Consider the following 25,994-nt stretch of genomic DNA (forward strand, 5'->3'; position numbering starts at 1 on the left):
CCCACTCACCACCCTCTCGGACCCCGCCCTGGGCCTCTCCTCCACCCCAGACCCTCTACACTGCAGTCTAGCTACACAGAACAACTCGGCGCCCTGCAAATGCACCCTGCCCTTCTTGGCTGCCCTGCCTTTGCCCGGGCTGCTTTCTCTCCTTGGACTCGCTTCCCCAACACATTTCTTCTGACCAGGGCTCCCTGAGGCGCAGTCTCCCAGTGGAACCTGCCCTGACCAACCCAACGACACAGGAGGTTTCCTCCTCGGGGACCCTGCTGCTCCTGGCTCAGGCCCCTGCCCGAGCATCGGCCCCGGCTGTGCCGGTGCCACCACATTCTCCTCCCCATTTGGAGGTGCCGGGGCTGTCTCCATACCCCCAGGTGTTCCGTGACAGTCTGTCAGATGCTGGATGGATGATTAAACACAATAAAAATGTAAGGTCGGGGGGTGGATTTGAAAAGACAACAACTTATTTAAAAACCCAGATGCATAGTTCCACTTTAGGAAAAATCCGCCACCGTTTGGGGAAAGTGCCTCGAGGCCCTTTGGGGAGTAAAAGGTGGGGTTCACTACAGCCCTTCCCATTGCCTGAAGCAACCAGAATAAGCCAGAAAGCAAAAAGAAAGAGGGGGAAAGAGGTGAATTGTGGGGGGAAAGGCACGGGCAACATGGGGGTACTGGGTTCCTGGGAGGAATGGCCGAAGTCTCTCGGATTTTCTGTCTGTGCGTCCCAGCATGTAATTCCTCCGCAGCCCCTCCCGGACTCCAGGCAGGTCAGGGCACGCAGGTGCCTTGCGTTGGTGGTGCTTAGAAGACACCCAGGAGAAGGGCTGCGGTCGGCGCCAGGAGGCAGAAGCCAGCCGTTCCTGAAGAGCGGTGCCGGGCAGAACCGAGCTCAGCCGGACAGGAGAGGCAGCCGTGACAACCTGTCTGCACCAGTGGGGTAGGAATCCGGGGTGTCCCCCTAAGCCCGCTCCACAGTGGGTGGGTGGGACGCAAGTCCAGCCACCAGTCTGGATGCCCTGGGGACCCTGGGCAGCTGAGAGGTCAATTAGGGTGATAATGGGAATCACTGGTCTGAAGAATTGCTGTGGCCTGGGCCATAGGAGCAGGCACCGGGGAGGGTCCTGGGGCTGGTGGGGCCGGGGTTAGTTCTCAGAAAGGAGGAGGATTTAAAGGAACACCGCAACTGCTGGGGCTTGTCCAGGGACACAGGGTAGCTCTGACGGGGACCTGCAGATCCAGGACAGGGGCAGCCTGCCGGGTACCGGTTTCTACCTGTCCCTGGCCGGCCTGGGCGGAGACTCCCCTGCAGCAGCCCAGACTGTGCAGGGGCCTCTACCACAGCCTCGTGGCCGCTGCCTCCTCCCCAGGGTTCACGCCGGGAGCAGGAGGCTCCAAACAGGCCCATCACGCCTGCCCCTGGGGAAGCGGAGCAGTGCGCACTGGACTCAGTCATGCGGCACGTCGATTAAATTAGATTGAGCAATTACTCGCGACGTAGAGGCAGAGTGACAGAGCTGGAGGAAGGCATGTCAGGGAAGTGGAATGCAAACGCGTCACTCGAGTCCCACGGGCTGGGCCTTCCTTCCACTGCCCAGCACCCGACAGCGAAGCCCATACCCAGCCACTGAGCCGTCCTGCGTCTCCGATGGGGCAGCTCAGGCGGCCCTGGGACGGAACTCGCAGAAATGGACGAGTGGGAAAACCTGAGCCTGGGAGGAGACAGCTGGAGGATTTGCTGCTGGTAGATCAGAGAGGAAGGCGCAAGGAGAGGGCCTAGCATATGGAGCTGTTTAGGAGAAGCTCCTTAGGGACCGTACCCAGGAAAGGAAAGGAAAACAACTCACTCATTCATTCAATAAATATTTACTGGGAACCGGCTGGGTGCCAATTCTTCACACTCATGGGAGCGTTCAGGTGAGCAATGAGGTTGGAATTTAAATGTCTGAACAAAGAGCAGTGATCTGAACCTGAATGGTGAACTTTTGGAGTCCCAAGTTTAAGGGCTCTCATGTCCTCTTGATCAAGAGAACTTGGAGGAAGAATCCTTGACTTGACAGGGAGGAGGGGACAGGGAGAGGAGCCAAAGGTGGAAGTAGGAAATGAACTTGGAAATGTCTGCAGCAATCTGACTAATGAGCCTTTGGTGCCAACCCAGCAGAAGCGCCCGTGCCCGTGGCTGGCGCCCGCTACCTCTGCAGACAGTGATTGAGGCCCTTGCGCTCTGACCAGCTGAGCAAGACCATGTGTGTGCCGGGGCAAATGAGTGGGGAAGGGGAGAGGCCTGCAGGGGCGCGGGGAGGGCGATGACAAAGTGGGACCGAGGGTTCACCTTGGGCAGTGGCAGCAAAGTGAAGGCAGGGTTCTCATGAGTGTGAGGGGCCTGGTGCAGTGTCCAGAGAGGGGCGAGGAGACCTGGAGTCCACTTCTAGCTGTTTGTTTACTGCAGGGTGTTTGGGGTCAGTGAGCAGCCAGAGAAAAGGGAGGGGTCCAGCTCCGGCGATGGTGGGAGCATGCAGAGGAGTCGGCTGAGATGCAGAGCAGGCGTGTTAGACACACAGAACATGCCCTGTCTGACTCCGCCCCTCCATCCCCCGCCTCGGCCAGGCCGGGTCAGGCCAGGGTCAGGGGCGCTGTGAGTGAGTGCAAGGGGTTGAGCAAGGCCGGGCAGATGCGGGGAAAAGATGTGATAAAAGCAGAGTGAAGTGCATCTTTCCCCCAAGCGATGCTTTCTAGATAAGGCAGGTACTGTCTATGTCACTGACACAGGCTTTGGCCCATTTTCATGAAAATATCAATATTGATCTGGTTTGAGGAGGTTGCGATGGTGACCAGGGGAGATGGGCTGTGTGTGGGTCCAGGAGAGGGGGGAAGAGCAGAGAAAAAAAAGTCTCACAGGCCCAGAAGTGTGTGTTGGGGTGGGGAGATTTTCAAGACACCCAGCACTAAGATTGTGGAAGGAAGTGTGCAGAAGTTGGGAAAGATCACAATGCACTACCATTTACGTCCATTCAATCGGTCCAAGTCCAGGCCTGACAGTCACCTGTGGAAGAGGGTGCGGAGGGAGGCAGCTTTGAACGCCGCCCGGTGCATACTGGCACCCCTACCCGGGAAGACAACCTGACGCTGCCTTGTAAAACGGAGCAGTTCCAACGAGTCTGCCCCAAAAACCCTACCCCTCCGTCCGTGTACCCGAGCCCCAGGGGACTCGCACCGGGAGGCTCAGAGCAGCGGTGTCCATAAAAGTAAACAGAGACACGGGGACCTGGAAACGGCCCCAATATCTCCTGCGGGAAGAATGGCTAAATAAATCGTGGTGAAACTCACACTGTAGAATGATACTGGGCAATGAAAACTGGATGGACTGCGGCAGCGCAGTAACTTGGGTAAACCCTGGTACTATAACACGGGGCAAAAACAGGTCTCAGAAGAGTGTGTACTGTTTGATGCCTTGTTTATAACCATCCAAAAGAAGGCGAACTAAATGATCATTGTTTAGGCAGGCATGGTGTGTTAAAGCTGAGGAAAGGAGGGAGGGAGGGAAGGAAAGAAAATGAGAAACAAACCCTGAGTAATTACTGAGTAATTATCTGAAGTGGGAGGACCGGATTAGGGAAAAGCACACAAGTCCTCATGTGTGCGTTGAGTAGTAGGTTCGTTCGAGCAGTAGGTTGGTCGTTACATTACTAAACCAATAGTAAGTTTAAAATCAGTAAATGTGGGTCATGACAGAATAGAGTGTGTCATGAACAAGTTTCTGACTGATGCGATTCTGGGCTCTGAGGGACAAAAAGAATGCGGAAGCCCCTTGAAGATGTCTTTTACGGCCTTCCTCCAGCCCTCCCAGTGTCCTCAGGATGCCCCCAGGTCCCATTCTACCCCTTTTCTATTGACGCCTCCCTCCAACCATCACCCCATCACTTCCTCGGGGCATCTGTCTGGGCTCAGCCTGGACAGGCACTGAGGAAGCAGGGCCCCTGGGATGAGGGGCCAGTGTTGAATTCACCAGCGTGTCCCCAGAGCCCAGCACAGGGAGCTGCTGGATGTTCCGTGGAGAGTGGATGGAGGGAGGCCGTTTCTGTGCCTGCCTTTGGTCCCTGCGCTCCTCCTGTTCTCAACGACTTCCTGGACTCCCTTGCTGCACCTTTCTGCCCAGAGTGGGGTGGGGAACTTACTGTCAAAGATCCACAGCCTCGGCAACTATAGAATCCCCGCCATCCCCCGTTCCTGCCCCAGGCACGTCAGCAACTCTTCTGTCCATTCATTCACTCAGTGACTGAGGGCTACTGTGAACATAGCGTGGAACAGAAGGAGCAAACACCTTGCCCTTGTGGTACTTGTGTTTGTGGGGGTAAGGAGGGCGGGCAGGGTGACAGACACTAACAAGATACACAGGAAGGAGACCTAGTGTGGGATACAGGTGGTGATACACATTATGTGGGGGAGAGGGGATTTCAGGGTAAGTTTTAAATAGAGTTCAGGGAAGGTCCTTGAGAAGGTGATATATGCGAGACACCTGCAAGAGGTGAGAGAGTAAGCTGTGGGGAAAAGTGGGCAGGGAACAGCTTCCAGGCGGCAACAGCCAGTGCAAAGGCCCTGAGGTGTTTTGGACAGGCCCTGTGCTTGGACAGAAGAGAGCTGGGGAGAGGAGAAGGAGGTGATGTTGGGGGGACGGGTAAGGAGGCCAACGTGCTCCCCAGGCGGGATCAGTGGCGCCCTGGACAGGGATGGTGGCAGCAGATGTGGTGAGAAGAGGTTGGGTTTTGGAGGCACTTTGAACACGGAGCTGACAGGATGGCTGTGGTGTGGGGTGTAAGCGTGAGTCCCTGGAAGGGTGGCGTGCCATGTCCCGATGGCCCGCTGCCGAGCCTGGTCCGCAGGCAAGGTTGAATGGACGAAGAAATGAACGAATGCACAAAGAATGGAGAGTGTCAGCTGGCTCATCTGACACATGAGAGCTTGTCTGACTGAGCAGGAGGGGCTGAAGACATGTGCCCCATAACTACAGACACATTTTCAGAAGGGTCTTCTCGGGACAGTGGCCCATCTACAGCAGGGGGCTGGTGGAAATTGACAGGAGGGGGCATCCAGGGCAGGTGGGAGCAGATACAGGTGGGTTTAGGGTGCTCCCTGAGCTGCTTGTCAGCCCCAGGGAGGGGACTGAGGTCTCTGGCTTTGGGCCAGACAGCCCTCCATTTCCCAGAGGGCTCCTGGGGCTTCCCTGCCCTCTTTCAGATGGTTTGGTTCAGCCCAGTCATTTTCAAACATTCTTTTTTAAAGTCGTAGGACCCTCTAAGGAAACCTCCACTGTTGGCGAATTTCCAGGTGCATGGGGTCCCAGGCTGCATGGAGCACAGGTGGGGAAGCCAGGGTCCCCCTCTAGGCTCTGCCCCGCAGACTCCCAGGGCTCAGGTTTTCTTTGCTCCTGGCCTCCAGTTGCCAATGTTCCCTAAGGCCTGTGACTTGGGCAGCGTGCTCACCCGCTCCTCCTCCTGTGAAAACAAGGGCTATGTGAGCACCTTGTGTGCAGAGGAAGATTCGGCAAGATGAGGCACCCAAAGCTGTGACTGTTCTCTGTGGGGATGATCGGTTTGGGGACAAGTAGCTACAGGTCCCCACCGCCCTGGGGATGCCATTGTTGTAGGATTTCACTGAGCTCTCCCACCATCCTTTCTGTGTTCAAGCACTTTCCATGCAGCTGTTGCAACTGTCTGCCTCTCCCCTCACCCTTTCCTCCCTCCCTCCCCGCCTGCCTCTCACCTGCCCTTCTCTCACCCCCACCCCCACCCTGGAGAAGGATGCAACCATTCTGCACAGCATCACCCCTGAGACTAGCAGGTGCTGTGGGCACAATGGGCTTCTGGCAAGTCTCTCCCTTCCTGCAGCCTCTCAGAAATTGGGGGCAGTGTCTGAAGATGCTGTTTTTGGCCCAGGCACCATCAGCCCAAACACAGGCATTTTCTATGGCTGCCGGGAAGGCGACAATTGTTTCCATTTAGCAAATGTTTGCTGCCAGCCCCAGTATTTTCTCTTGGAAGCCAACGTTTGGTTGAGAAGACAATGCCTGCCAAGCTAAATATTTTCTCTGCATAAAAATCCCTTTAATTTTTTAATCATTTGGCAAACATCTCCCTCCCTCCCTCCCCTCACCCTCCTGCTCCTCTTCTCCCCTTGGCTCTGTCTCTGGCTGGATCTCAGTGACACCCAACATCTGGGCGGGAAGGGAAAGGTTTGGTGGGCCTCGAGTATGTTTCTGGGCCCACAGATGGCGGGGCTTTGTGCAGACACACATCTAGTTGATGGGTTAGCACTGTTTTGGGGGGGTTTTATCTGGGATTTTGAGGTTGAGGCAGACAGGGCCTTTTCAGTCCCCTCCCTATCCTGGTCCCATTCTGGATGCTGGTATCAGGTGCTGGTTAAGAGGCCATGCAAACAGGGAGGAGGGGCATTTATGCCCCCGACCAGGACCAGTGGGCCACCACAGTTCCCATCACTCTACGGCTGGTGGTTGAGACAGCTATGGGTCACCCAGCTCCACTTGCTTCCTGAGCACCCTCTGGGAGGATGTTCCCAGCTCATTCTTTGGGCCAAGGTCTGAGGGTACTCAGAGTCTGGGGCCTCCCAGTTCCCTGGTGCAGGAGGGAGAGTTCCCTGCCCCAGGCACTTCCTGACAGCACCGTGGCTCAGGGCTGGACCACTCTCTCCCACCTCCCTCATGGGGCTGGCCCTTCTGAAGATGCCCTCCCATCATACAACCTGCAGTCAGGCCGCCTCCCCACTCCCTTTAGAAACTAATGCATACCTGGGATACTACAATTAGGACTTGGCCCAGGCCCCCCCTCCTTGGAAGCTTAAATTTCCAAACCATAATGCAGAGGGTGAATAATAATGAGGCAGGACTTGTAGAGTGAATGGATGAATGGCTAAAGAAATCAATGAATGAATGGGTGGATGAGATAGTGAACATGTGACTCCATGAATGGGTGAGTGAGCAAGTGCCTGAATGTGTGAAAACCCAAGTGAATAAATGGACTCATCCCTGCCTCTGTGCCCAAGGGCAGAGCGTGCACATTGACATTGGAGGTGAGGCTGACAAGTGTGAAATTATGTGGAACGTGTCTCCATGGAGCACCTCGCTGGTAAAGGGCACTTGTGTTATTCCCGGTTGATGATTAAAGCGCCGCCGTCCACACGAGCACCAGCTTTGGAACCTGGGCCATTTATCTGGGTTTGATTTCTGGCTTTGTCTCTTCTTGGTCTGTGACCTTGAGCAAGTTGCTTCGCTCCTCTGAGACTTGGTTTCCTTATCTGTAAGATGGGGCGAATGGGTACCTGTCTTTTGGGTTGAGTGGAGAATTTGGGGTTTGTGCATAAGGTCCTTGCTAAGTATTAGTTCTTGTCTCCCTAAAGGAGGGTGAAGTTTTCAAGTCAATAGAAAAATTGCCTTGGCCAGACCCAGAGTGACTGATGTCACCTGGCAGCAGAGTGGGTCAAGGCCACCTTTGGGCTCCATGGGAACTTCTCCTCTCTCTGTGGAAGGACCTCAGCAGGAACATGGATATACCCAGGGGACACCACCAGACTCCTCTGTCTTTCCCATCTCTGTCCTAGCTCCTGGTGAATGTGTGACATCACATGGGCCAGGCCACGATGGGCGGACTCAGGACAAATCCTTCTTGGTATGAAGGAGGGGACTTCCCACAGAGAATCATCACTGGGTGCAGTAGGGGCTGATCAGAGAGAACGCTCACTGGGGCCAAGTGTGTAATCACGAAGGCCAACAGCTGCAGTAAAGCGAAGATCAGGCAGTGATGTAGAGCCCAGGCAATGCTGATGAGGGCTTACTGGCCTGTGGTCCCAGCCAGGTTATTTAACCTGTGTGCCTCTGTTTCCTCATCTGTGTAATAGCAATCACAGCATCTGTTCTAGGACTGGAACAGAGCCTGGCAGAGAATGAGCAATATATCAATGTTAGCTACTGTGGTGGGCTGGATCGCAGTTCCCAACTATTCATTCCCCTTCCTTGCAAGTGGATTATATATCCTCTCCCCATTGACTTTGGGGTTGGCCCCATGACATCCTTTGCCCAGTGGAATGCATAGGCAGGTGAGGCAATGTTCTAGTTCCCAGAAGAGCTCCCAGGAGCATCCTCTGCTTGCTCGCTCCTTTCACCTCCATCACCAGAACAGTTAGTCTAGATAATGGCTATTTCATCAGCCTAGGACCTGGGACAAGAAGATAAGTGGAGCCCAGGCAAGTCCGGCAAGTGGAGGTAGGTGAGCTGCAGGCTTCATGTAATGAAAGTGAGAAATCAATATTTGTTAGTAGAGGCCATAGGATACATGGGATACAAGTCTGCAGCAAAAGCTGCCTAGTACAATTATTACTATCATTACCTCCATTTTATAGATGAGGAAACTGAGGCAGTCCGAGGGGTTAAGCAACTTGCTTGTGGTTACACGGTAATTAAGGGGTGTAGATAGAATTTAAACCCAGAATCAGTCACTCAACAATCAGCAGCAGGCATTGAAGAGAGAGAGAGAGAGCCCTTGCTCTCATGAAACTTACATGGGAGTGGGCAGAAGTAGAGAAATACAGGTCAACCAGCATATAACCATGAAAACTTCAGGCCATCATTCATGGTTGGAAGGGTATAAAATAAGGTGATGTGACCAAGACTGAGGAAGAGGTGTCACAGAGGAGAAGGAGCCCACCATGGAGGGAGAGAAGAGGACGTGCGCAGAGGGGGGAGGGCCCCTGCAACCCCAGAGCCTGGAACAGACACGGTGTGTCCCGGGAACAGAGGGGCCCCCGCGCGGCTGGAGGGAAAGAGAGGCGGAGAGTGGGAAGGAGAACGCAGAGTGAGAGAGGCAGGGCGATGCATTGCTGTGTCATCATCCTAAGCAAGGAGTCTGGGATATATTCTGAGTACGTGGAAGGGTTTAGGCAGAGGAGAAATATCTGTGGCTTTGTATTTTAGAATTATCATTGTTTTGCATGGGGAAGGATGCCTGCTGGGGACCGTGGCGGCAGTATAGCAGGGGAGGAGTGGCTGGGCCCTGAGGTGGTCAGGGTGCAAATAGGCAAAGCCAACGGACTTGGCTTTGACATACTTTAGAAGAAGAGGCCACCTGTTCATTAGAGGTGGGAATGACCTTCATGTGACCTTGGGTGGGGATGGGACCAGATTCTGAGCTGGGGAAAGCTGGAGCTGGGGACTGATCAGGGGAGGAGCAGGAGTTCTGTGTTAGGGGTGTCACCTTGAGAGGCCAGCTTGCCATCGGGGCCCGTCCTGGGCTGGATTTCGGACCCAGAGGCACAGGTGTGAGCTTCATAGGTACATAGGTGTGACGTACAGGGACAGCATGCCGCCACCTAGGAAGAAGGAAGAAGGCAGAAAGCGAAGGGCTGAGTCCTGGGCACCGCGGCATTTGGAAGTCAGTTGGAGTTAGAGGCACCAATAAGCAGTCAGAAGAGGAGTGAACAACGCACCTCTGTCCACTGTCAGAGGCGGGGTTCATTATTCAAAAGGTTCCCGAGACAGAGCTGTTCGATCGGGGAGCTGCCTGCCAAAGGTGGAACGGGGCAGCTCCATGTTGACGTGCAGCGTGACTGTAAACAAAACACACCGGACTCCAAGGGTGTAGCAGGAAAAACGGAATGTGAAATATCTCATTAATAATTTTGATATTGCCCTTGACAGGTGGCTCAGTTGGTTGGAGCAGCATCCCATGCACCAAAAGTCTGTGGGTTTGATCCCTGGTCAGGGCACATACTTAGGTTGAGGGTTTGTTCCCTATGGGAGGCAACCGATCAATGTTTCTCTCTCTCTCTGTCTCTAAAAATCAATACACATATCCTTAGGTAAGTGTTAAAAATAATAATTTTGATATTGATTACATGTTGAAATGATAATATTTCAGAATAGTGGGTTAAATAAAATACAGTGATAGACTCAATTTTTCTTTTTACTTAAAAAAATTTAGAAAATCTACATTCACGATGGCGCTCACCTTCATGGTGTGCACTGCCTTTCCACCGGGCAGCGTTATCTTAGAAGGACCACAATAGGGTGTCTCCCCACACAATGATGTAATTGCTGGAGCACTGCCCAGCGATGCCCCCAGGACCCTCGTCTCCCGGTCGCCCCCCAGTCGTCCCCCAGTCGTCTGGGCTCCCTGGGCTTCCTCAGTCAGGAGTAAGTGTCAAATTTCTCTGCAGACTTTCTGACAAGTTCTCACCACAGCCCATTCGGACCCATTTTTGCCTAGAAACCACATGCAGTTTTTCATCAGGAAAAAAAATGCACATGACATGAAACTAAAGAAAGGAGCAAAATTTCCCTGATGCACTGCCAAGCAACTGTTCTATTTCCCACAACACCCTGCAGTTTCTTCAAACACAAAGACGTTTGCCACATGGTCAATGAAAGCATTCGGAAAAGTGTGAACAGACCATGCATGGTGTTGGGAAGTTTGGGGGCCATGAGATTATCCCGTCCCCCACAGGGGTCTGGGACTCCGTGCCTGTCTCCCTCACTGAGAGGACCCTGGGGGAGGGGCGCCTGAGATCACATACCTACAAATTCACAGCCTCACAGAACCCTGAGCTCCCAAGAATTGCCACTGAGGGTCGGTGTGGGCCTTGGGGACACCTTGGGGCTCTGAGCAATTATTTCTCCTTCATGGAGGAAATTTGAACTCAGCAGGGTCAGGCAGTTTTTCCTGGCAAGTGTCCTTTTCCTGCCTGCACACAGCCCAGTCTGGGCATGTCACCTTGGCCTGGGGCCATTAAACAAGGTGGGCTTCAGTAGAGCCAGGAGGACACCCTGGTTCTCAGGCAGGGTCCTGCCTGAAGGACGCTCACAGGAAGGGGGTGCACTCGTTCACTCATTCATTTGCTCACAAAAGCATAACCGAACCACTCTATGAGCAGGGCACTGCACTAGGTGTGGGGAACTTTATGGCGAGTACACTGAATCTGGTGCCTGCCCTCCCAGGACAGTTGGGAAGACTTGGAACAAGAATGTGGGTATGCCAATCATTAAAACTGCAAGCACTATGAAGGACAGGGACATGATGCTATGAAATCCCCAGCAGAGATATTTGAGCTAAGCTGGGAGACCAGGGAAGCCTTTCTTGAGGAAATGGCATTTGAGCTGAGATCTGAAGGGTGACCTGGGGTTAACTGCACAAAAGGGAAACTGAGTGTCCCAAGCAGAGATGCACCAAGCACATGCAAAGGCCCTGTGGCAATGGCAGCAGAGTGAATTGGAGGAATACAGAGTTGTGTAGCTAGAACAGAGACCACTAAGGAAAGCATGATAGGAAATAGGCCTGGAGAGGAAGGCAGGGGCCAGACCCTTGGGGGACCCCTGGAGACATCAGAGTTAGGCTGGGAGGAAGGGTTGACCCAATGAAGCAAGAGGCTGGAAAGAACAGAAGACGTATTCATTGCCAAGGTGAGCAGGTACATGGTGACACAGGGTTGAAGCAATGATAGAGAATGGTACTGAACCTGGAGTCAGCCAGAGTCAGCCAGGGTCAACCTTGAGTCATCTGGAGTCAACTAGATCTGGGCCCACACCCTGAAGATAAATTCTGCTTTGTAGGATTATTGTGCAGATTCAATGATTTAATGCTCGGGATGAACTTTGCAGATGTTGGCACATGGCGAGTGAACACGTTATTGTTATTATTAGTTTATTATTAATATTGTGGAGACAGAATGGAGGACCCAGACAGGGGCCCCACAGGAGAGCTGAGGCGAGGACAGATTGGTTTGGGTCCAGAGAAGACCAGGGCTGGGGAGAGGCAAAGCAGGAGTCAGGGGCAGCCTGCTGGCCGGGCACTGCCAGGCTCCAGGCCCAGCCACCATGGTCCAAGGACCTTGTTGGCATCTCTCCTCCCACCTGCCAAGCACACAAGTGGCCACTAGTGTTTAGGCTGCTGGCTGCTGAGTGAAGGAGGTAGACAGAAGGGGCATCCTGGGGCCCTCTGTCCTGGGGTCTCCCTCCCTCTGACTAATGACCTCAGCTTTGGAGCTTGACATGAAGAGAGAAGACACCCTTCCTCCTGCGGTGACCCTGGTGCCAGCTTCTGAGGCCTCCTCTGGAAGAGGCAGCCACCCCGGCTCCTCTCCGAGGAATCCTGGGAGATCAGCACCAAAGGACCCCAGATCGCAGAGTTGAGAACACGGGATTTAGGGTATTTTAGGCTCCTCAAAGATCCCAAACTTTTTAAAAATATTATTATTTTTTTTCAATTTCAAAGGTTTGGGGTTGTTTTTAAAATGTTGCCTATGTCTGAAGAAAGTTGAACAAAAGGACTTGGGGATTTGGGAGGTAATTAGTGTACATGTAATATTTATTGGTTTTCTCTTAATTATGTAAGTAACACCTGCCCAGCTTGGAAACCTGTAAAACACAGAAAGAGACCAATTAAATTAGTGACCTAAAATCACCGTGCACAGGTAGGCACTGTCCATGATCTCTGTGTAGCACAGCTACTGTCTGAGCTCTGATTGCAACGTACGCCAGCCGCTGCCCTTGGTCTTTCTGCATAGGGTCTGATTGTGTCCTCACAACAACCCTGTAAGGTCGTACGACTATTCCTATCTCACAAAGGAGAGAAGGAAAGTTTAGAGCAGCTGCTCTGCTAGTTCAGAGTCATTCACACTAGCCGAGAAGTAGCAGAGCTGGACCCAAACCCACGGCCATCCGACCTGCAGCTCCCTGGCATCACCTCTGTGGCCAGCTTCTGTCTGCAGGTGCGTCCTTGCAGTCCGCAGTCTTGCCCTCCCTGCAGACACTCACCCTCATAGTCCTGTTTCCACGCACACTGACTGCATCACCCAGACTGTTTTATAGCCCACGTTCCTTCCCTTGTAACGTATCATGTATATTTTCTCAAATCAACGTATATTCTACAAACCTATCAATGTCTGCACAGCATCCTGCAGTTGAAACTGGTAGTGGTTCTTCTCAGACTTTGGTTCCAGAATCCTCTGGAAATTTGTTGGAAATGCAAATTCTCAGGTCCTACTCCAGACCCGCTGCACCGGCTACTCTGTGGGTGGAGCCCAGGACTCTGTGTTTTACAAGCTCTCCGGTGATCCTGATGCACTGTAAGTTCAAGAAGGGATCCTTCAGACTTTTCGGATTTTCCTTAACTGATACTCCACGACAGTGTGCTTTGATTGTTGCCAGGTCCCAGCTATCAGAAACACGGCAAAACAAGCACCCTCGTGTATGAAGATCAACAAAGTAGTTTTAAAAGAAAACAGGGGTCAAAACCAGCACAAAACAAACAAAACCATAATTAAGGAAACAAAAGAAAAGCGGAAGAGATTTGGGTCAGACCTAAGGAAGCACTTTCTTCCCTGGCAGGACCACCTGGCAGGAGGACTGTCTCCGGAGCACCTTCGGTCACCTGTGGGGGCCACTCCCTCCCATGGGCAGTGCAGGCCGCTCCCCGGCCCTGCTGATGAGATTCAGGTTCCGTTTCTGGGCTTCGGGGCATAATGGCCAAGATGGTTATTAAAGAGACAGCTGCTGTCTGGGCCCCCCAGCGGGGGGAGGGCAGAGGGGCTCCGGAGCTGGGAAGATGGATCTAGAGGGCAGGCTGGCCATTCGCCTCCCAGCTGGCGATTTCATTAAGGGGAGGGGGGCCTGCTGAGACGGCTCTGCCCTGCTCCTCACTCTTGCCCTCATGCCCATGCCAAGCTGCGTGGTTGTTAGCCTGAGGCCAGCTCGGACTTCTGAAATCAACTTTAGGCTGTTCCCAGCGGTCTTGGAGGACACCCTCCATCTGATGCCGAGTGGAGACCTGTCAACAAGGCATTTCGCTGCTTCTTCTGGGGCCCAGGGGGCTCCACTAACACCTGCCAGTTCTCATTCCCTCCAGCTCACTGGCCTGCCTGTTGGTAGAAAACCTTTCCTGAAACCTGATGGGCCCAAGGAATGCCTTAGCACAAAAGGAAGAAGAGCAATTTTAACATCTGGCACGGGTCAGTTTTCTTGCCTATAAAGTGGGAGGAACAGTTCCCTTCCAGAAGGACCAGGTGCGGGTTGTAGATGTGAAGTCTCACATATTAGATGGGCTTTGATATTGTTGCTGTTTTTTTGTTGTTATTGCTGTTTCTGGAATCTGCTGCAGCTGCTGCTGGCTAGTGAGGAAAGTACAGGTAGTTGGGGACACACTGACCTGGATTCAAGTCACAATTCTTCCACTTATTGACAGTGTGACCGTGGCTGAGTCACAACTCCTTTCTGAGCTTCCACTTCCCTCGTAGTGAAACAGAGCAAGAGACATCTACTTCGCAAGGTGAAGGTGAGAACCGCGTGGCCTAGCAGGGGAGAACGCCCAGCTTGGTGCCCGGCACACAGAGGGCTGCGTGGCAAGTGTTCGTTGAACTCCAGGCTCCATTCTTTCTGCTTCAAAGAGCTCATCCGCCCTTCTGCCTGGGAGACAGTGTGGTCAGCAATCTGTGCTTCAGCCTCACGGACCTGCCAGTTTTGGTCCTGGCTTTTCCAGCTCATGGTAGTTTTGGATGTGTAACTTCACCTCCCGGTGCCTCAATTTCCTTCTCTGTCAAGTGGGGCAACAGTGACACTTACTTCCTAGAACTCTTGAGAGAATAAGTTAAATCATGTTTTTAAAATGTGAGTGATTGTCAGGTATCATCATTACCATTTTTCCAGCTGTGGCAAAGCCCGAGTCTCTGAGTCACCGAACATCTGGAGACATGGAAGTGCTAGGGGAGTTGCTGACTGCTTTCAGTTTTGTTTGGACAGGCAGATATGTCCTGAGCACCAGCTGCATGGCAGGCCACCCCCTTGTACATCAGTCCCTTAATTTGGGCCCCTCTTGTGGAGGATTTTACACATGGCCAAGAGGGCCTGGGACAGGAGGGCAGAGGGCCCAGGGTGAAGGTCAGAGGAAGTGGACAGCCCTTTGCCACCTCCCAGGAAGGAAGCCAGCTTCTTGGCCATGTGGACTCGTCTCCAAACAGTGGCCATCTCTGACTGCCCCTCTTCCAACACTTCCAGAAAAGCAAGACCTGGAGATACTTCAGGTTACAAATCAGCCCTCAGATTCCACTGTAGGCTATTCAAAGGAGAAAAAGAATAAAAATCAATGCCAACCGGGTCTCTGGTTCTGAGGAGCAGTCATTTCTTGTTTATAACCTGAAGGGATCAATACGAGATGCTTCTTCGGGTCCATTTTTAAAGCTCAATAGCATGGATGCAATTTGGTTGACAATTATGAACAATCAGTTATCTTGTACAGTCTCGATCCCACTGCCAGTTGCCCATTCAAGCAATCATGAGCTATTACCGAGGGGGTGCTGTTGGCGAGGGGCTGGCTCCCACGGCACTCGCACTCAGGAGCAGACAGAATCTGCCCATCTGTTGAGTCGTTGGGATGAAGGAGGTGTGAATGCTTTGATGCAGTAGCCTGGCTTCTTGAGTTTTCGGACCCATTAGCCCCAGCATAGGCCGCTATTGATTAAATAGTCCACCTCCCTGGCATCAGCAGTCTCAGGGGCCAAGTGTCTAGGTTGGGACTTGCAAAAGTTCAGAAAATCAGAGTTCCCTTGCTGCTACCGAGAATGCAGAGGGACAGCTATCTTTACGACATGGACATTGGAGTTGGGTGGATGAAAGTCTGTGGGGGGCCGGGTGTCAGTGCCCCAAAGACGGGCCTGAGTTGGAGCAGCCCTGTGTAGAGCGGCTGAGAGCCAGGGACCTCAACCCCTTCTGGGTCATGGATCGCTCTGAAAAAACTGATGCAGGATCTTCATTCTTCTTCTAGAAGTTGCTCAGGGACCCTAAGTTTTTCATAGCATTTTAGGGGGGCCTATGAAATCTGGAATAAGAATGTCAAGCCAAGGGCTTGGGAATCAGTTCAATCTTAATTCTTTATCATTTGCAAGCTGTCTGATCCTGGGCCAGTAACCTTAGTTCTCCAACTGCAGTCTCCTCCCCTTCTGGAAATCTCAGTGTCAGCGTGATAGAATTGCAAGATGATTCATGTGTAGCAGTAACCATTAGGCCTAGCATGTAGCAGGCGCTTAATAAATATGAACCAGTATCCTAATTAACACGAATAATCACTATTAGTAGGAAAGAGCTCTATGTCATATACTCTGTACATACCGTATCCGTGAAATGAGGGTATAACAAGACCAACCGCATAGACACATTTAAGGAATTGTCACTTAAAAGGATATGCATAAAGCCCTTGGCCCAGATCTGGCACAATACAGGTGTTCAGTAGATAGCTGTTTATTGTGATTATGGTTGTTCCTCTACCCAGCACTGGGTCGGGGCTCAGGGGGATTCCAACAGGCCTTGGCAGCGGGCCACTGACAAAAATCATGGTGCTCATGGTGGACTCTGCTGGGCGGTGGGGAATGAGGCAACAACAAAACAACCACGTGATGCAAGTTGCCAGCCCCAACTCTGTAATGGCTATGCTGTGTGACCTTAGATAAGTTTGTTTCCCTCTCTGGGCAGCACTTTCCCCAAATGCATGATGGGAGATTAAACTTGAAGATCTCCAGTGGTATAGACTCCAGTGGGCTCAGTCTGTCTAGTTAGCTGATATGGGGTGTGGACCAGTATGGTTTGATGCTGAGAGCAGACCAGGAAAAAGTGACAGACTGGGCAAAGGCAAAGAATCCTCGTCCTTTGCCTTCTCCTTTCCTTGGAAAATTCGGGCTCACTGCTACAGGTGTTTCCCCAGTCCTCTTGGCCACTAGGGGTCATCTTCCATCACATCTGGAAGCCTCTGTGAGGCCAGGGGCCATACCGAGCTGGAGAGCTGGTCTGTTCGCCTTTGTGTTTGCAGCCCCTGCCTGTGAGCTGCTGCAGCAGGTAGTTCCTATCGGTTTACGGAAAATATGAATGGATGCATGGATGGTTGGATGGATGGGTGGATGAAGAAGCTGAGAGGCAAAGTAAAGACTTTTCACAGAGCCAGCTTGTTACAATTGTGAGTTCAAAGGAAGTTAACAGGAGGAGGAGCCCCATATTGAAAGGCCAATGTTCTGTGCCTGTTGAGAAGCATCTCATGTCTGAATCAAAACGCAAGACTCCTCCCAGCTCTGGGCATTGCCAGCGGGGACAAGCGGGACCACTGGGTACAGACCTGCCCTCCCTGTTCCTCGGGCTGTTCTTCTTCCTGTTAGATAGCAGCCTCCTGCTCTTATCTGCCTGGCAGCCCCAAACTATCCTGCTTTCAGGAAATGATCTAATTCTTTCAGGAGCACCTGAGACTTAACTAGATTCCATTCTTGGGGCTATTTGCATTTTAATGACCAGGGGAAAATCCTTTAAGACCAAGAGGTGATGCAGAGGCCGTGACAGGAAGCCCTGTGTGGAGGCTCTTCCTGGTGTTCAGAGAGTAGGTCTCTGGGAAGGAGGGTTGGGCTCCTGCTGGCAGATTTGAGGGACGTGTAGCTTCTCTTCCCACCCCACCCCCAACACCTACTGTTCCAAAAACTTTAGTTCCAGAATCTGGCAGGGCTCTCAATGGAGGCACCATGGCAGCTCCCAGAACTGAGCTGCAGGCTGTCCTTACTCCCCTCCCCACCTAGGGCCCCTCCACCTGCCCAGGTCACCCAGCCTGGCTGGAAGCCCCAGTACAGCACCTCCCAGAGATGTAGCTTCTGCAGAGGTGGGATGGGAACAGCCAGGCTGCAAAGACGCCAGTACTGGGTTTGCAGGCAACCCCAAGCCCCTTCCTGTCAATAGGAAGGTGCTGGTGGCAGGGAGGAGGGGAGCGAGGGCAGGCATGCGTATCAGGAAGACAGCCACGTGACGTGCCTGTGCATTCGCAGTTTAACAGTCTTCCAGAAGGCCCAGATGGCTATCAGCGACCTTAAAAAGAGCCCTGGGGTGAAGCGGGTGGGTGGCGATGGGTTGAGAGGAAGGAGGCCTTTTCCCAGCCTCCCTGGCATGGGGAATTGCTCTCCCATTGAAAAGCAGGCCCACTCTAGTCTAAGTAGCTGGTCTGTGCAGTGCATTCATCTGGTATTCATGAGCCCGGCATTAACTCTAATGACAAGGCACCGCAGACTCTGGCTGCGACGCTCAGCATGGCCTTGCTGCTCCCTTCCCAGCCACTCTGTGATTTCCCATTAGTGAAATGAGCACGCGGAACTCAGATGACAGCAGCTCAGACTGCCAGGTGCGGACACGTATACGTGCACACGTGTCTGCACATGCAGTCACATTAGGCTGTGTTCTGACCCGGCGCCTGGGTGAAGGTGGCAGGGAAGTCACCTCCACACCCAGCTAATGATCCTCAGGGATCTACTTGGTTGCTGCCATGTCACAGAATGCTAGAGAGCTGCAGAGAAAGCCTGCTGACCCAAAGTCAGGAGACCTGGGTTCAAATTTCTGCCAGGAACTAAGATTGGCTGTATTTCACTGTACCCTTGGCACGGTGCCATGTGCCATGTGAGCTTTATCTCCTCAAATTCTTGCAACCAATGTTCAAATAGATAACATTATCCCATTCTACAGAGTAGGAAACTGAGATCAAGTCACTTGGTTGTTGTCCTACAGTGAAGAAGCAAAGCTCAGATTCACACAGATCCGTCGGATCCAGCCAAGTCCCAAGCCGGTGCTGTCACTCTGCTACTCACTAACCTCACGCCCTTCCCGAAGCCTCAGTTTCCTCATCTGCAAAAAGGAAGCTCACTGCTCCCCTGCTTCCGGCACAGGATTGGCGTGAGGCTAGCAGTCAACAGGCACACATGCGCACATACAGATTCACTGAGATTTTTCGGCCTTTTGGTCCGTGTTAAATTCTACACCAGTGATCCAGACTGAGATACCAGAGGGCATTCTGGATATTCCTGTTAAGCAAACCAATAACTTGAGAAGTGTTCTTTTCCTTGTGAAAAAAGAACAGAACTGGTGTGTTGTGGAAGAGGCAACGCTGCCAGACTTGGCAATGCCTTAAAAGGACTCAAGGCGATGCATTTCTGAGAACTTTCACCTTGGCTTCCCGGACTGTTGCCTTGACAGCAGAGGAAAAAACCAGTGAGAGGCATCTGACCCTTCAGCCCCAGGCTCCTGCCCACAAAAAAAAAAAAAGTACTGGAGTCTTCGCCCTCCCCCTTCCTCCTGCCCCCCCCCCCCGCCCCGCTTTCTGCATCTAGCCTCCTTTGTTTTGTTGACTCATCTCCCAGGTGAGTTTTCCTGGGGGCCTAGACCAAAGGACATTTACTTTGCTTGTACCCAGACCACTGAGAAAGCAGGAGTGGGCTTCCTGAGAAGAGGTACTGTGAGGCACCGAGGCTGATGTTCCTGTATCTCAGAAGCTCGGACACATGCTGGTGGAAGTCACCAAGCCTAGAAGGACCTGGTAAGACTGAGGCAGCAGAATTCCCATTCCACATAGCAACCCTCCCCTCTCATCCTGTCCTCCCACACATGAGCAAAGGTTGGAGGGGTGCCCAGCTTGCCAGTCTGTCACCTCCACACTGAAGTGCCCCAGCTATAGGCACCAGGAGACGTGTGCATTCCAAGTGAAAAAGGCGCTGGGAGACGAAGTCATGTGATAAAGTTAATCTGCTGGGTGCTGTGTCCCACCCCTGGGGTGGCCAGGGGCACATTAGGGCAAGAGTCTGGAGGAAGATGAGCTTGCTGGAACCACCATTTGGTGGAAGCTCCCACATACTCCCTGTTCTCTGCTCAGGCCCCAGGAGCAAAGGAGCCAATGGCCTCCTTCCCTCATTTTACCTGCAGGTCTCTTCCCATCACTGTTTGCTAGAGATTCTGCCTCAAACCCTCACCTGGTCAAATCTGGCTGTATGAGACAGAGGGCATTTATAGAGATGTGTGTGCATGCACATGTATGTGTTTGCATATGTGCTTGCATTTGTACGTGCATATGAGAACATGCTGGTGTGTGCAACACATGTATATATGCATGCCTATGAGTTTAAAATGCAAGCGTGAGCCCATGTGTTTGCACACATGTGTCCATTCTCAGCACACCCTTCTCACACCTCCTGTCCGTGTCCGGGGCCTCCTGGGCTCTGTTCTGGGCTTTTCCTTTCCTGAGTCTACACTCTCACCCGGATCTCATTCTTGTTCGTGGTGTCCTTCCTTTCCCCATGAGGATGAAAGTCCTGAATCCACACCTCCAACCTTGGGCGTCTCCCAAGCTCTAAAGCCTTGTTTCAAATGGATGACCTGTGTGCATTTCAAAGCCAACGATCCCAAACCATCGCTTATCCCAAACCAACTTCCCCAAACAAGCCTTCCCTCCAGCCCTCACTATGCCTGAGTCTGGCCCTGCCAGCCTCCCGAGTCTCTCATGTTACAGAGGCCTGCAGCTCCTTCCCGTGAACATGACCTTGTCTGTGTTCACAGCCGCCACCCTAGGCCAAGCCCTCACCACTGCAGCCCTGTCCCACTCACCAGCCCCAAGCTGGTCTGTGGGTATCCAGGCTTTCTGGGTCCAGTACACACAACAAAGAGTGAGCAGAGTTCTCTTCAAAAGCATGAGCTGCATTATATCACTTCCCATTTCCAACCTTATGCTGGGTTCCTGTGGGCTTGGGGGCCAGCTGCTCCCAAACCTCAATCTTCCCTCTGACTCTGGCTGCCTGCAGCCCCTGGCCACGTCCCCAGGCCTCTCTGAGCCACACCGTGGACCTCACAGAGCTGTGATGAAAACTGACGAGGCAACACGTGAACATACCTCCATGTGTCTTTTATGTAGTGTATGTATATATATGTAATGTATGTTTTTAAATATCTTGTATAAATACGTATAAATATGATATAAAACATGTATTTTCTTAATTTCCTTGGTTTTGGTTTTCACACACACACACAACTCCTCCCTGGGTTCTAGGGGAGGAGTTGTGTGTGTGTGTGAACTTGCGGAGATGTAGGAGTGCGAGTGCTGCCGCTAACGGCATAAACACGAGTACTTTCCTTCCTCTACCTCGTCCCTAATTAATTCATCAATTAATTAATTCAGCATCTCATCATCCTACTATGCAATACCATGGATTGGTTCAAATGTATAGAAAGACGCAAGTTGTAGCCCATAACAATTTGACATCATTCGTGAACCTCCTCTCAAGTCTCAAGCCCTAAGAAAAGTCCGGTTTCAGCTGTCAAATCCTAATTCCCCTGCTCAGTCAGAGTTTACGGGCATGTAATGATGTTTTCAAGGGGGACCAGCTGGCCCTGTTTCTGCATCGCCGAGAGACTGCTCATCTGGAGGCATTTGCCCTGGACGTCTCCAGACTCCATGGAGTCCTTTTGTGAGCTGGTGGGCTTGGGCCTTGCTTTGCTCTGCCAGGTGGGAAGCCCTGGTCAGTGCAAACGGTGGTCCATGCAGAGGCGCAGAGGTGGGGCGAGGCCCCTGTGCACAGACCCCGGAAAAGCCGTGCTTGTGTCTGTGGGGGTAGGAGGTGGAGGTCGATGAGACGCCATCAAACTGAGGACTCTCCGATTTACTTTCAGGAAGAAGCTCCATTAACGCGAGCGTTTAGGGGGAAAAACAAAAACACTAATCACCATTCGAAATGTACATGCTATTTCCCATCTGGTGTGCGGAATTGGATCGCCTTCGGAGTCTCGGGAAAATGCAGCAGATGGGCTGGGTTTGGAGCTCGTCTCCCCACACGCAGTGGGGAGAGAGGAAGAGACTTGGCACAGGGAGCTGGCCTGTGTGAGGGAGGCTGGGCCCTGCCGGGCCCCATCACCAGGTCCTGGAGGAGTCCTGCCCACTGTCAGACGCCTGGTGCAGTCCGAGCAGCTGTGTTGGCTGCCCCTGTGGCTCCCGTCCATTCTGGGAAGCAGCAGCTCACGCTCTCAGTTTGCAGACACTCTCTTGCAACCCAGCTGCAGTGGTGCCAGGGGAAGATTCGAGGGGATTGAGCGCTTGCTGGTACTGCTTCCTAGCTGTGCAGAACGGGCCAGTTGCTCACCAAGGATCTTAGTGAGTGCCTCTCGGGGTCGCAGACAGGCTCGCTGACCTGGGAAGCAGCTGGCACCATGCCGACACATGCTATCACTTGGTTTGGATGCCCCCAAGCAGGAGACTTAGGGGTGTTCCAGAGGGGATGGGGGTGTAATGACAGGCTTTCCCTGGGGGAGGCCTCCTCCCAAGCTTCTGGCCTGTCAGGTTGAGTGAAGGGGGTTCAGGGTCCCCGTGCTGCACCACTGCAAAGGAGCACGTGTGTCACAGACAGCAGCTCGTCCCCTGACCTTCAAGTGGAGTCAGGAAGGACAGTGGTGTGTGCAGCTGCCAGCGGGTGGACACAGGGGAACCAGGAGGGAAAGAACCGGGTGGGAACACAGGGCCCCTGCAGAGAAGGACCGTGGAGAGGCAGGGAGTGACCAGTGAAATACTGTGTTAAATCTCCACTGGCAGGGTCCCTTCTGCAGAGGGCGGCCCCTCTTCCTCCTCCTCCTCCATCTGACCCACAGGTAACTGCTGTCCTACCAGATGGCAGAATGCCACCAACACCCTCCTCTCCTGTGGTGATTTTCAGCCCCGCTCTCTGAAGTGCCCCTCCCCCCTCAACATCTAATAAAAGGGAGGAAAGTAATTAAGGAAGGGCATGTAACATTCCCTGTAACACTGAACTAAATAGCGCCCGGCCCCTCCCCCACTCCGGATCCATAAATATGACACACAGAACAAGTCACTGCGACACTAAATTGTTTATTGCTTGCTAAGCTGGAAAGCACTTGAATTAACCTCCTGTGTAAGTGGAGTTAGCAAAGATCCAGGCGTCTGTAAGTGGAAAGAGGATGTGAGGCAGACAGAGTCTTTGTTGGGGAGCCTAGAGAACGGGGCCTCGCTCACTCACTCCTCACTCCCTCATTCACACAAGCTTTTGCTAGGGAAGTTTGGGGGGAAAGAGCACCTGGTAGCTCTCAGGATACAGAGAATAAGCTAACGTCACTGCTACAGTTTGAGACAGGTCGTCTTTTGCAGTTTTACATGTGGAGGTTGCGACCCTTCCAGGGCTGGAACCTAAAGTGAGACGGCAGGCCAGCCCCCCACTCCTGGCCGGACCATGCTGTTCCACAGCCTATTAGACACGCAGGCACTGGAGGGGTACAGTGACAAAGCAGATGCTGCCCTGACTTAGAGAAGCTCATGGTCAAGTTGGGGAGATGGACGGGGTCACGGCATGAGTTGCAGGGTTGAAAGAGCCACTCCTTAATTGAGATGTGTGCCCCGTGCGAGAAAAGCAAAGGGACAGGAACAGGAAGAAAATGCAAGACACACGAAGTATGAATGATACGGCGCAAAGGCAGGGCTGCCTGCATTCAAAGCCCGGTCGCACCGCTTGTGGGCTGTGCCTCAGTTTCCTCAGCTGCAGGGTGGAGGGAATAACGGTGCCCACCGTACAGCGCAGTTGTGGGGAGTAAGAGCGTCAACATGTGTGAAGTGCCTAGAATGGCGCCCGGCGTGGCGCAAGCACAGCGAGTGCCTATGACTGCTATTCTTGTCACCACTCGGGCGTGTTCCTGACAGACTTGTCCCCCAGCCGCTGGAGGGTGTTGAGCAGCAGAGCAGCACCCTCCCTGTGTGCACTGCATTTTGGAAAGGCCCCTCGGACAGTGGTTTGACTCCAGTGTGCCCCCCAACACCACGGCCCCAGAATCCCCAGGGAAAGGTTTCCAAATACGTGTTCCACACCTGGCCCAGAATTACTGAGTGAAGTCCCTCAGATAAAAGATCCCAAGGGATATTTTGGGGACGATAAAAATGTTCTAAAACTGGAAGGTGGTGATGGTTGCCCAGCTCTGTAAATTTACTAAAAATCATTGAACTGCACATTTAAAATGGATGGAGTTTATGGAACGTAAATGATACCTCAGTAAAGCCATTGTACTAAAAACACCCCCCTGGCGATCCCGTAAGACAGCTCAGGCTTGGAGGCAGGGTTGTGCCGGAGGGGGGACCTCTGAGCCCTGACTCTGCAGGGACTCTGGGCAACATCACGGGGGAAGGACAGGGAGGTCCAGTAAATCCTATGGGCACAAGGCTTGTGCAGTGCTCGTGTGGACATTAGGCTGCTTCTCTGGGCCTAAGCTGCTCCCTCATCTTTACCAAGGAAGCCGTTGGATTTCCCTGAGGCCTCCCCCTCCTCGGGCTCCTGCGGCACCAGCTTCGGCCTGCCGGCCATTAAAGCACTTGGCCTCGTCCATGGCACGCTCTGCTTCCAGGCCTGGCTCTCCTGGAGTTCTGAGAGTTCAAGGGCAGGTACGGAGGCGGCACAGACTCGGTGGTCATCTAGCACACCATGGTGCGTGCATCACCCCTGCTTCCTCTGGGCTAGGTGGGCATCCCTAGGTGGGGCCCCCGGGATCTGGCCCTGCAAAGGTCTTCCTGGGAGCAGGTGCCAAACTTGGCCTTCAACTCTGGGTTGCTGAGAAGTTACTTGGGCTTTGTCTCCTCCTCCTCCTCCTAATGTCAGCCTTCATCTGTGTCTTTTCTCCTCTTCAAGGCTGGGAGCCGTTTATAGAGACTCTTTGTCCTCTTGTGTTCCCAAGCCCCCGACTTTGCCCCTCTGTGCTTCCTCGAGTCACCACAGCTCCTCTCTGTCCTCCTTCAACTCTTCTGTGGGTTCGAAGAGCTAGTTTGTCCCATTGTCCACTATGTGGGTTCTCAAGTCCTCATCCGTCCACTCAAACTCTCCATATATTCTGTGTCCTTTTATGTGACCCCTGGTCCCTATTCGCGCCTCCCCATCATTGCCTGTGCCCCTTGGCCTCCACCAGTGATTCTCATGGATTCCACCTGTGACCCTGTGGCCCTCCCTGTGTCACCTCAGCCCTTCCTGGCACCCCATGATGGGGGGTCACCAGTATGGCTTGTTGAAAAAGAACAAATGAATGGATGAAGGAAGCAGCTGTATAGATATTTGGAACTAGCTTGAAGTGTGATTGGCGTAGAAGTGTTTTCCCTTGAATGATACGGGAAATTGTTTCTATTTTTCACTCAATGGTATGTGCGCAGACACGGGCACAGTCCTCCCTCCCTCCTGCGAGCTGTGGAACTTCCGTCTACGCCCTTACCCTCTGTCCTGGCCTCTGGCTGCAGGAGCAAGAACCAGCAAGATAACAGCCATCCAGCTGGCTCCTGACTCCCTGCAGCACATCCCACCCACAGGCTCTCGCAGGGGCAGCTGGACAGGAGTAGTGTCAAAAGCCACCGGGGCCCCAACCTAGCTACTCTGTCATGTCCTCTCCTCTCTGGGGCAATAAGGCCACCATCAGAGGTCCAAGTCCCCTGACCTGATGCATAGGGAACCTCTGCCCTTGGAAAGGCAGAAGGTCATGCCAGAGTCCCTTGTTTGCTGAAGAACAGCCATCAGAACCTTGTTCTATATCCCCGTGTCCTGGTTGTCATCTGTCTTCAAGCCACTCAGAGATCCTCTGGGCTTCCGAGTGTCTCTGAGCATCCTGGGGCTTGGAGGAACGTATGTGCATGGTCAAGAGCAAAGGGACTCGGCTGGCTGAGCCCACAGAATGAAATGAAGTGTAGCCAAACCAGAGCAATGAGACTGTGGCCACTGGCACCTGGCCCAGTCCACCCATGTACTCAACCCAACCCATACAGCTGTGGGGGGGGCGCGGTGCTGGGATTAACTGATTTGCAGGCGTGGTTCCCCATCACACAGTCCTTCTGGCACCTCAGAGATAACACAGAGGTGTCTGCCTCCTGCAGCCGGGCCTCCTCCACCCCTGGGCCAGGGCTTCCGCCCAAGCCTCCTCCCCCTGCTGCCTTCTGCAGCTGCACGCTCCCATCCTCCGGGAGGCACGGCACCATCCACAGCCAGGCCACTAGGCTTTGGAGCCTTCGAATGAAGTTTCCGAAGGCTCCCAGCTCTGCCTGGGGTGAAGAGGGAGTGTTCTCTTCCTACATGAGAGCTCCTGACTTGTTTCCCAGGTCAGAGGCTGGAAAGAGTCCCTGGGGATGAGAGGATCCTGGACTGAG

The sequence above is a fragment of the Artibeus jamaicensis genome, unplaced genomic scaffold (assembly GCF_021234435.1).
Source record: "Artibeus jamaicensis isolate MK-2021 breed Jamaican fruit bat unplaced genomic scaffold, CSHL_Jam_final scaffold_847, whole genome shotgun sequence".
NCBI classification, from domain to species: Eukaryota; Metazoa; Chordata; class Mammalia; order Chiroptera; family Phyllostomidae; genus Artibeus; species Artibeus jamaicensis.